Below are 12,558 nucleotides of genomic sequence, written 5' to 3' on the forward strand. Positions count from 1 at the left end.
TAAGCATCGTGGACATAATATTTATTGAACAAATATTGATTTGTCATTCTGATGAAGTTTCTGTGTCATCATACCTTGGGGTCTAAAGATTTAAAAAATAGCCACAGAGTATGTTCATATGCAGAGTTTACACTGTAATATTTTTCATAGTGAAGAGTGAAATTAAACGTAATCTGTGTTCATACACAGTAGGTATACTTGCATAAGTTATATGCAATATTACCAAAGTTCTTCCTCGATAATGATTGTGTTCAATTTGACTGAGGCATATTTGTTTACAGTACTGTGCAGTATTATATTGTGGTTGTGGTTAGTTTGCAGTGCTGCAGAGCTGCACTGCATCATATTGAGAGATGTTCCTCACGGTTTGGTTACTTGTGCAAGACAGACATAATTCCAAAAATGACATTGAACCGTCGCCCCAGACCTCGGCCCCCCACGTCACTGGAATCGACTTTTAATGTTTATCTTGATTTATTTTCATGAATCTAAGTGAGAGTAATGACCATATGGAGGTGGAGCACTGCCCCTTCTGCCACCGGTGCATTTAGCAGCGATAGCTCCCCCCCCCCCCCCCTCTCTCTCTCCAAGGGGGTGGGGGTGATGACTGAGGGGTTGGCCCCTGCTGATTCAGAGGTTAGGAATTTGCATTTGATTGCTGTTTGTCAACCAATGGCCTGAGTGTGCAAGCCGGAGACTATTCCACACGCCTACGTGTGTCTATGCGTGTGGATGTATGTGCGCGTGTGTGTATCCGCGATCCGGGCTCTCACATCGACACCCAATCTCCGAAAACACAATTACACGCCAAAGCTGAAGGTCGCCGTAAATACCATGCAGTCACATGCAACGAGTTTACTTGTAACAGATAAACACGAGAGCCGTCGCTCTTCTTTTTGTTTGCGGGGCTTTTTTAACCCCTTGTGTGTCATTTAGGGGAGTCAGGGAAAATCAGGAATGCTTCTTCCGGTCCCAAAGAGTGAAAGAAACGAGCGGAAGTCGAAGTGGTAAGTTTAATATTTTCCTCCCCGTATTTAATACCGTTATATTGGTGCAGTAGTGTGTGTGTTTCCGGTGCGCCTCGCTATGTTTGTGACTCTTTTTGCTCGCTGAATGTATATTTTCATCGATACGTTATCAAGCGGCTTGATCGATAATCAATCGCCTGGACGGCGGATGGAGCCACTGCCATTTGTCACCTCGCCATGAAGATTTCCACCTACGCCGAATGTCGCACTATTTCACGGCAAAAAAAAGTAGCGTTAAAGACGTTTTGAACCTGTGTCGCTGTGTTCAAATTTTCAAAGAAACATGGCTTATCGCCGATTAAGGTGTCATCTCTGTGTTATTTACGCTCAGTCAAGATTGTCAAGCATTGCCAGCAAATATTTCCCAAGCCCTATTCCCCTGTTTTAACATCTAAATTGTCCTGTCAGTGTGCAACCACAGTTAGGCTCCAACAGTTTTAACAATCCGATTATTAACAGAATTATCCGGTTAAAATAAAGGCTGAATAACGGATAAACAAACTGCTCATTGTCGCGGATTCGATGGTAAAAGGGCTCATTAAGGTGTTTTCGCGTTGAGTTTTGTCATGGCAGCTTGCTGGCTCGGATGAAAACGTACCGATTGAGAGTTGCTGACTTTTACAAACGTCGTGTGCCATAAAATTGTGTAACCTAAATCCCCCCACCCCCTGCTGCTTGATATAAAAGACTGCTCATGTGGCAACGACAATACTTTATCTTTAGTGTTCCTATAATGAGAGGATAACACTAGACATATTTTAACCCAGCAAAATATAACCCCGAAGTTCAGTAATTTGGCACAGCTCACAACTGTTTATTCTTCCTTGATGGACAGAAATTATTTAGTATGGGTCTGACTCTTGATAGAATTATCAGAAGTTATCAAGAATTACTGTAGTAATGTCACAATTGGGTTTCAAGTGAATAGCACTGATGGCATTTTGGGTTTTATGTCAATACAATACAATACAATACAATACAATACATGCTGATTCATATGGCGCTTTCGCTTTCACAACAGCGGCAGCTGTAACAAAGCGCTTAAACAAACAGTTAACATAAAGTAAAATAATAAACACAACACACAACATAAAACACGATCACAAGGTAAAATAATGAACATAACATAAAACACGGATGGTCGTGCATTCCTAACCACTTTTCCCTCATACACTTGGTTGTTTGAAGCGGTTTGGGATGAAAGAGGAGAGAATCAAACTGTCCTTTCAATTCTGAATGATGCCTGAATATTAAACTCATGGTCAGTGAACCCTGGTTTGATCTCATCTAAATGCTCTCCACCAAAATGTGCACAAGTTTGCAAAAGTGCTCCAAAACTGTCGCGGTTGTGTAAAGTTTAAAGCAGTAGTTCAAAAAGTCAGTTATACATTCGAGGGTGAGCTTAATGACAAGTTGAGTCAAAATATCCACCCGACAAGTCCAACATAATAGAAGAAAAAGATTCCCTTTACTGCATCAGTGGGGTTGACACACCCAATACATTTGCTTGTGCGATGGATGATACAGGATTTCTGAAGACCTGGAAAACTAGAAATGACTTTTTGTGGTGGATGCCACTAGGCAATGCTCCTATTGTTTACTTGCCATAAAAGTTTGACAAAACAATCAAGTTTCCAATAGGTATGTCAGCTCCGTTGAAACTAAATGATACTGACTCTGGAGTGTGTGTGGGAGGGGTCCGGGGGGGTCATATCTACATTAACATTGAAGAAAAGATTTTTGGGCCAAGGTCATGTCTTTAGTATTGTTACATAAAAATTTTATTTGATTGTAGGAAAAGTGTGACTTGTGTTCTGTGTTGGCGACCAGATGACTGTAAAGATCCAAGTTTTAAAAGCAAGCCACTTGTTAGACTGGCTGGCGTTTGGTTTGTGAGTAGTGTGACACTTTTTTCAGTATGAGTGGTGGTGGGGGCACAGGAAACTGTTCATCTGTAGATATTTGTCTTTGCCCTTAAATGTATAAACACTTAACAACCTTCTTGTCTGATGTACTTGTAAATGCTAGTCCTTAACCAGCAGAATTTGCCAACCTTTCCTGTGCCCCTTGTGAACTGTTAATATGTTGTCGGACCCCCTACGTACAAGTAATGTGTCATACGATGTATTGTATTGAAAATGACCGAAATCATCTGCGTCTTGGGTGCCCCTTTTCAAGACAATTATGGCGTAATCATTTGGTAACTGACTTCCATTTTGTGTATTTCATTTGACAGGAACACTGTTATGACATATCCTAGGCATGATGAAACGTAGAATTTTAGACATACAGTTTGTGCCACAAATAATAGTCAGAACGAGCGGTGGAAAAAAAATGGGGGGGGGGCTCCACCATTGTCACTATTAAACATTTACCAACAAATGTACACACCGTGCATATCTTACATATCTCACACCCCCACCGGTGTCCAATCACCTTTGAGGCTTGCCTTGAAGTTGCCACTCTAATCTCTTTGGTCCAATCTGGCATATGGTTGTGTTCCTGTTGGCACCAGCAAATTCTTGAAGCTTCCGTATAAATGAACAAATCTCATGTGTTTTATAAAACTACGTGGATGTAAAGAAGTTTCTGCTTGCCCGCCCTCCCTGCACTGTATGGGTGGTTTAGAAAATGGAAGGAGAGAAGAAGGCAATGAGACTTTTGTCACGTGCCATATGCAATGGTTGAATGGCTGGAAGGAGCCTTTGACCATCGCAAATGGGTCTGTGATTTAATCTATTGATTGGTTTGGATCATTGAAAGCTTTTAATATTTAACATTGGACCGGATGCCTTCTTACAGCATGAAGTAAAAACCGGCATTATCCTTTGCAAATGTTTTGATGTAACGGGGAAAATATGTTTCATACGGTACCACTGCATTCGTGTTATTTCACATTAGTTACACGGCTGTGTTCTTTGTGGCGTGTATCTGCACACTCTTGTTTGAGTTGCTTATTTCCCAAGAGTGCATTTACGTTGCCTTCCTCCTCAATATTTAAAAAGCTCCCAGTGGCCTCTTTTCTTCAAAGCGCACATTTGGACCGGTCCTGCATTGAATCCAATTCATGTCCACCTTCGGAATGAATCTTACACCCCGTTGCTTGCCAACTCGGTTCAATGTATACAGTAGTCTTTGGGGCAGCCATGACACATTTTTTTATCTCAACCGAGGTTGTTTGAGAAAGCAGCAAGTGTAATATGCAAACGTGAGGTTGTTGCTCTGTGAGGTGACTGAGTGGCAGATTCGGCTTCTGATTTAGTTGGCGTCTGTGAATAAATGACTCAAAGACATGTGCGGACTAGACAAACTGGTCTGACGCCTGTTTGCTCTCTTATTATCAAACTCTTTTACTTTGCGAGCCTTTGCGGACTGCTATGTTGTCAAGGCATTCAAATATCCCTTCAAGGTTGACTTAGGGTGTGGGCCAAAACTTGCCTGAATGTTTCATTAATCACCTTCCAGTGTGTGTCGGACTGGATTGTAATTCAGTGAATGTGAGTTGGCCGCACGCAGGTATTGTGTGTGAGAGTGTGTGTTTGTTTGTGCGTGCCTTAAAGAAGACAGAAGCAGCTTGGCAACCTTTCATCTGCTCTTGTGCCAAAAGCTACTTTTCTGAAGGGCCTGTGCAGCACGTGGAGCCTCTGTGCTATCGTGCCAAAAAGCGCAAGTTACTTCACTACTTGGGCTGGAGCCACGAGGGAATCCCTGACCGTGACGCAGGCAAAGGAAGGGCCTTGCAGTTCTGGGATGCCCCGCAGTTTTGCAAGTGAGCTGCTAGAACAGTTGTAGGGCTTGTTTTCAATCCGTGCATGACACCGTGATCTGCAACATCATCATGTTCCATCTTGTTACTTGTCTGCCTGGATAGTCTCATGCATCCGCATCCTGCAACATGCTCTTGTCTCTGTCAAACCTGATACGTTGGTATTTTATTGTATGAAAGACCTGGCACATTGCCCAAATTATCAAATCAGCGTTCCTCCGGTTCGAGCAGACTTGTTGCGCACTTTGCACAAGAACATCCTTGCATACGTTATGTAATATTTTACTTAATATTTTTTGGGGGCCATACCGGAATGAGAGCGTCTGGCAAAAACAAGTACGATCTGGTATGACAAGGAGCTTTTTCTCGTACCTGCCCAGCCAATGCCGAATAGGTGATGTAAACCACGGTCTCTTATTTGGGAACCGATTCATTGTCGCTGAGAATTTTTTCAATTACAGTAACAACACACATTTCCCAGAATTAAACTGCACAGTCTCCACCTGGCTTCAGTCGTTTGTTTGCTTACTGCCGTCAGTCTCCTCTGTATAAAACGTGTTTCCTTATTACGGCTGGAAAATCTTTCAGAGGAGCGATTCATCTGCAAAATGTGTGTGTGTGTTTTGAAACAATATGATATGCTGTCTCAAGTGTGGAACAAAAGTGCACAATCACACAACCTTCAAGAACAACTAATTGTTCGTTCATTCACTCCATTATGTCCTTTTGTCTCTGTGTGCAGAAAAAAAAACAAGAGCGTAACGAGGCCGGTGATCATCACTAACCCATTTGGTTCTGGATGTCTCCATGTTGTCAACATAAATCTCTAAGTTAAACATAAATCTCTTTGTGCAAACAAAAGACTGCACTGTACCAAAAAAAAAGAAAGTTCAATTGCCAGATAAACCCAACAAGTTAATCCAGTTCAGGGTGTTCATGCCATTCCAAAAGAAGTTGAACCCACCCCCCCCACCCCCACCCCCATCTCCATCTCCCTGCCCCTCTCACACCAGACATTCTATCGTCATAGCGTCTCGAGTAGGTAAAGCAATGTGTCTACCCTGCGAGCTACGACATGCAGGCTGCATTCTAAATCTCTTTTAATGGCAGCAGCCTTTTTAACGCAGGAGTTATTAACACGCCTCTTACTCAGAGCATACAAATGCCATTGTAAAAGAATTGCGGGAACTATGAGCCGTAGTTGTTGTTGTTTTGTCGAACAATACATTGAATATTTCAGGAATAATGTCTGCTCATTGAACCATTCATCTTTTTTTTTTCCTAATTGCAACATGATCTCTGCTGTGTTGGTCAAAGAGTTACGATCACTGAAGAAAATTGAATAAACAGACACACAATTGCCCAACATCAAGTGTCACATTTTGAATTGTGACAGCCCCCCCCCCCCCCCCGCATTTATGTCTGCTCTCTGAATGCTACAAAATGAAGCCAATGTTTTGGTTCTCAACAAGGCGCGGTCAATATCTACCATTGCAGCAGTCGACATTAACGGCAGAACATTTCAGTTGAGTCGGCAGAACATTTTGTTTTCTCGTTTATCAGATGACACTCCTTTTGTTTAATGCAACATGAACGGCAGAACCTTTCAGCTGAATCAGCAGAACATTTTGTTTCTCGTTTATCAGATGACACTCCCTTTTGTTTAATGTGCTTCAGGAGCTGATTACAATGTTTGCCTCCCCCCACATTATAAATATTGCATTTATAGATGGGGAGGTGAAATCATTCTTTTCAATAGAGGGAAGAGTTGGTGAACTTTTGGAAGGCAGCAGTCAGCGGTGTACACGTTTGTGCAAAACTAAATGTCGACCAAACTCAGCTGAACCTACTTCATGAGGTACAGCTGCACAATGTGAGATACAATTCAGCACGCGTGTATCAAATGGTGTTCATTTGGATGATCATAAATCATATTATTTTGCTTTTTGGTAGCTGAATTTCAATGTATTGAGTTTGGTTCTAATCAGATTGTTGATTCAATTTCTTTTTCTTGTCATTGCCTTTTCCATTTTACTGCAAATGATGCACGTCATGTTCACTGTTTAGTCATTATTTACGAGCGCCTTCAAACGAAATTGCTTGCACTCATTTCCCAGCCCCGAATCGGATCAGGATTATTTTTGCTACATGCCCATTTAATTTCTAGAATAGCTGAGGCTAATCAGATTTGGCTCACTGTGTTGCTGTGAGCTCACTGGAAGAGGTCAGTGGAAAGTGCGTGACCGGCCTGTGCGACACTTCCTCAATGATCTTGCTGTTGGTGCCGCCGAGCTCAATGGAGCCTGTGTTATTGCCATGTGAGATAATACTGCGAGGAATGTGAGCGAGTGATGCATAATCAAGACCAGCACAGGTGACCGACTTCTTGTGTCCATGTTGTTTTCGTCACGATAATAGAGGATCATTAGTCGCTACTGTTTGCCACTTAGTATGCTGTTTTTCCACCACATATACAACTTGCACGATGTGTGGGACCGATGAGTTAGCGTCAGCTTTTCAAACTCGAAGTCGACTATTTGTCGATCAGGTCTTTATAGCATCATGTTTTACAATCGGCCAATTTAGGGAGGGCTGTCGAATTGCTCATCTGCTCCCATGGCCAGACACTAACTGTTTTGCAGTGAACTCTCGTCATACCTCTACACAGGTTGGAGAGCACAAAAGTAACATGGTTGTGGTGAGAAGAGCGGTTAGCCTTGCTTTTCTGATCACTCCACGTCTTCCACTAAGAATACCGGCGGCAAGAAAAAAAGGCAGCAGTGCAAAGTGAAGCTCCGTCTTCATTGCCAAAATGTTATGTCAAATAATGCACGAGTTAGAACTGTGATAGCGAGCTCTATCCGTATCACAGTGCCTATGAACATCGTGACAATTGTGTCGTTTATGACTATAAAGTCATGACCTCTATGCTGTAATATTTGATAAAAATGAGACTGGCGGCACGATTCCCTTCAAAATATGCAAGTCTCTCCTCAAATACAACAAAAGCACAAATGACACAAGCAGTGAAGCAGAGAAAAGGCAGAATTTTGGGGGAACCCCGTCTACGATGTCACACCCTATCAGACACTATCCTACTATAGATACTGTAAAGGAGAACAAGATGAAACTCTCCGATTTGTCGAAGAAAAGCATGCAAAGTACTCCCACTGGACTTTCTCTGGGTTTCTATGCCCATCCATTGAAATGTCCTCCCATGAAACTGGTCATTGGCACAAAACAGGTTTGAGATAGTTGTACTGTATTGAAAAACTATCGACGACATCATCTAGCAATCAACTTCGACTCAACGTTCACCACATTGTAACCGACTATAAAAAAGTATTTGAATTGTTCAACGTCAAATTTGCACAGTCAAACACATTTAAGGCATGCATTTTTTATCACATCGTAGAAAAATAATACTGTAACACGACATTTGAGAGGGAGAGAAAAATAAAAACATTTGCCCTTTTTCAGTTTTGTGTGACTTTAGCCAAAGGGAAGAGTTCAAACCTGTAACTTGGAATAAAGTCAATAGGGCATTGTGTACACAACCCACCAGTTATTTGCATTTGGTTTGTTATCTTTATAGATATTTCCACCGACTTCCCCTAATGCTAAAATTTACTTTTTGGTTACCTTGGGCGTAGGGCTGTCAAAATTAATCGATAAGTCGCGTCTACATTGACTATCAAAATTGTCTACAATTAATTTAATAGTCAAGAAATCGTTTATTCATGTATTTATTTATTTGACATTTTGTTTGCTGCTCCTGCTGACCCCTGGCCTGTCTGTGACACGCATTGCAGTAACAGTCATTCGGGTCATCTGATGCAAACGGGAAGCCCTACGGCTAAAGCGGTGTCGTGGCTAACTGGTGTTGGCACAAGAATCCGAAAGTTAGGGCGCAGTTCACCAAACATACTTAATGCAACGCTGCCTTTCTTGGCAACACGATGGGGATGCTCGAACATCAAAGAAGGAAGCACGTCGTGGCTGATGCCCGATACCATTTCTGACATTGGGACAGTTATGTGTGGATGCTCGCCTGAGGACACACAGGTTACCTCGTGTGTTTGACAGAAGTGTCAAATCCAGGCCCAGAAAGTAAAAACCTTGCCGGAGTTTGACTTTAGCCACAGGTGCGTCTACTCACCCGGCAGGCAAATGAGCTCCTGGGAGCTAGCTTGTTTACCTTGCAGTTGAGTAGAAGAACCTGTGGCTAAAGCCAAATGGTGGCAGGGCTTTTACTTTCTGGGCCTGTATTTGACATCTCCGGTGTTTGATGTAAGAATAAAACTGTTTGGTATGCTAAAACATTGTAGCGTCTACTATGGATTACGGAAGCATTAGTCCACAAGTATCAAACTCAAGGCCCGGGGGCCAGTTCTGGCCCGCCACATCATTTTATGTGGCCCGCAAAAGCAGATCAAACATGCCAACTTTCATGATACTTTCTAAAATGTCTACCAACATTTTTTATTCTCATATGTAATAAGGAAGAGAGATATTCTCAACATTTTCTTGTTTCCAAACCCCTCATGATAGTAACTTAAACAAGAGTTGAATCAATAGTTATTCTTGACTTCTTTACATGTGGTTTCAGTCATAACGGCCCTTCAAGGGATACGGTAACTAAAATGTGGCAGATGACAAAAATGAGTTTGACACCCCTGCATTAGTCAGTGAACTTGCATTTATGAACAACCAAACACAGCTACTGTATGCCCGTTGTTGACATCAAAACAGGAACGGCACACAAGGTCGCTCATGGTCTCTCAAACAAAACGATTTGGGTAAAGGTTGAATAAAAACAAAAATTAAAAACCAGTTTGTTTTAGGTTTCTTTAGCACAGCACTGTGCATTTTCCTAATGTCACAGATTTAATGACCTTTCTACAATTATAAAATGTTTGGTGCCAGAGAGGAGTGAACTATGTTTACAAGTATTTCTTTTTGTATTTACTGATAGTTTCATCGTATTGGTGCAAGTCTGGATAGTTTATCATTTTTGGTTCCATTTACAATGCATTGAACATTTACAGCTAAAAATGTTCAAGCCTCTGACAGAGAGACACTGGCTCTTTCACCCAGAGATCCCATCAACTTTGAGATAATTAGATGCAAAGGAAGGCAATGACAGCATCTGGTGTGATGTATAAAATGCAACACAGGAGGGTGGGAGTACTGGGTGTCAGGTATTAAACTTTTGAAATGTTATGTTTTGCAGTTGCACATGCTCACAGCCTCCATCTTCGTGGGTGATAGTGTTTGTTAGGGGTCACGTAGAAACAATGACAAATTTGATCTCATTCAATACAGTTTTCAGTCATCTTCTGATTACTTGAGTGACAGCCATTTTAGAGCATATTGAAAGCATTTTTTTAAGAACCACAGAATATTGTGTTCTTGTTTAGATATCGAATCAGCTATCTTCTTTCATCAGGATAAAATAAATTTGATAGATCTTTTTCAGTTCTTTAGCAGTCGGCAGTAGAACATAGCTAAATTTTATGAAATGTAGCCGCTTCTCACATAATTCAGAGAAAAATAACTTCTTGTGTCAACAAAGATACTGTAATCAACCCGAACAGTGACTTTTATGCCAATATTTTTGCTTTCATTACCCCTCGAACATCTGAACAAACAACAAAACTTATCTTTGGCACTGACTGTTTAGATTCTAACAAAGAACTTTTTTTGGCATTTTAATGATGTGACATTTTGAGACCCGTTATCTAAAATCTGCCTTTTCCATCCCCGTATTGCTTTTCTCATATAAACAAGTGTCTAAAACACACTTTTTTGAATGTATAATCTGATTGTAATTTGATTAGATTGAAACCTGAATGCTGATGGGCTTCTCCCTTCTACCCGTTACATGGCAATCATCTGAGTGTCTCATCCCATCTACAGTTCACCTGATTAATGGAGTCTTGAAAGTGGACATGCACAGATGTATTCATTACTCAGCATCTATACATTTCTAAAACCATTTGTCAAAGAAATGTGCTTTATTGGTTTACGAGAGAGAGAGAGAGAGAGAGAGAGAGAGAGAGAGAGAGAGAGAGAGAGAGAGAGAGAGGAGAGAGAGAGAGAGAGAGAGAGAGAGAGAGAGAGAGAGAGAGAGAGAGAGAGAGAGAGAGAGAGAGGAGAGAGAGAGAGAGAGAGAGAGAGAGAGAGAGAGAGAGAGAGAGAGGAAGAGAGGAGAGAGAGAGAGAGAGAGAGAGAGAGAGAGAGAGAGAGAGAGGAGAGGAGAGAGAGAGAGGAGAGAGACGAGAGAGATGAGAGAGAGAGAGAGAGAGAGAGAGAGAGAGAGAGAGAAGAGAGAGGAGCGGAAAGCCATCATTCCTCTTATTTATTTATTTACTTTTTTTAATTTTTTTATTGATCTTCAGTATGTCGACATACTGTACCTAATCTCAACATGCATATGTAGTAACGGCTATTCATTAAAGCATCTGTTTACGATTGGATTAGTTTGCTGAAATCTTGCTATATAATTCAGTAATTATGACTCACACCTGTCTGTCACAAAGTTGATGGAAATCGCGTTACAAATTTTTGAAACTAAGAGCCGGTTATTTTAGAGTGGCAAATGCCAGCAAGCATATTCACATTTGATGTGAACATATGCACAGTATGTTTATGCATGTGAGGAGGTGCAGGTCTCTTTATCTAGTTGGAGTTGGACCCTTGGCTCAGCTTCTTATCACCATGTCCTGTTTGCTTAGTCCTTGCAATCTTCTACTCAAATGTGGGTTAAAAAAAAAGAGGATTAGCCCATTAACTGTCATCGTTCTACTTCTTTATCCGCGTGGCTCCTCCCTCCCCTCATATAGGAACCCATCACCTACTACTGTTAGCCAACACAATTTGAGCCAATTAAGGTATTCATGAGGGCGTTGCATGTATGAGGACTTTTTTCTCACATATCCCCTATCATATTTTTTTTGGCTGTGTAGTGATATGCGATAAATCCCGGATTTTCTCAAAATTAGAATGTGTTCAGTTTGATCTGTTTTAGGTCAAATAACATGAGTCAGATGGAAGATGTAACAAGCTGCACCTCTTTTGGAACAGTTTTCTTTTTTGAAGGAGAAAGTCAATTCCCAGTTTTTGAATAGAAAAATGATTTAAAATGGGAAATAGTCACAATATCCGAGTTAGGCTGAACAATAATTGCTTTTGCAATATAATTGCAAAGGCTGCTATTTGACTGAACTTAGGGAGTGGAGCGGAGGGGTGCAGAGCAAAAGTAGAGGCATCAACGCTGCTTTGAAAGACTGCCGTGCTGGGCGTGTGAAATTTTCGCTCTCCTGAGACCCTTTGGCGAATATCTGTCACGTAATTTTTCACCTCACTTGGTAAAAAATAAAAAGTATGCACGCTACAGTAACCAATCAAAACACATCCTCCAGTCAAATAATTTGAAAATAGCAGGCACACCCCCTTAAAGTTGTTCGCGGTCACATATTAAAAGGATAAATTTGTCTGTGTCTTAACATATTCTGTACCATCCAGTTTCATGAATGAAACTGAAGACAAATGAAATGATGTAATCGACAAGGCACGGCCATCTTTGCCAGCGTGGCAGCCAACACTTTTTGCAACGTCTGCTGGTTCTTACCTGTTTTTGAAATCTGAAAATGGTACGTATGACTACATTTACATGCAGTTAATATTCAGGTAAAGGTCAAAATTCAGATTTCTGAAAAATTCGGAATAACCCATTTAGATGTGCGGAGGGAAGTTACGTAC

At 41.3% G+C, this 12,558-nt stretch overlaps 1 protein-coding gene across 2 annotated transcripts in view; it reads left to right on the forward strand.

The window, feature by feature from the left end:
* Positions 1 to 644: 644 nt before the first annotated feature.
* arid3a (AT rich interactive domain 3A (BRIGHT-like)) overlaps positions 645 to 12,558 on the forward strand; it is a 49,383-nt gene continuing 37,469 nt past the window's right edge. For both annotated transcript variants that reach the window (XM_052074077.1, XM_052074078.1), the window contains exon 1: positions 645 to 1,007. The gene's annotated coding sequence lies outside the window, so the exon portion shown is untranslated. The remainder of the gene's footprint in view (positions 1,008 to 12,558) is intronic.

The sequence above is a fragment of the Hippocampus zosterae genome, chromosome 8 (genome assembly GCF_025434085.1).
Source record: "Hippocampus zosterae strain Florida chromosome 8, ASM2543408v3, whole genome shotgun sequence".
Lineage (NCBI taxonomy): Eukaryota > Metazoa > Chordata > Actinopteri > Syngnathiformes > Syngnathidae > Hippocampus > Hippocampus zosterae.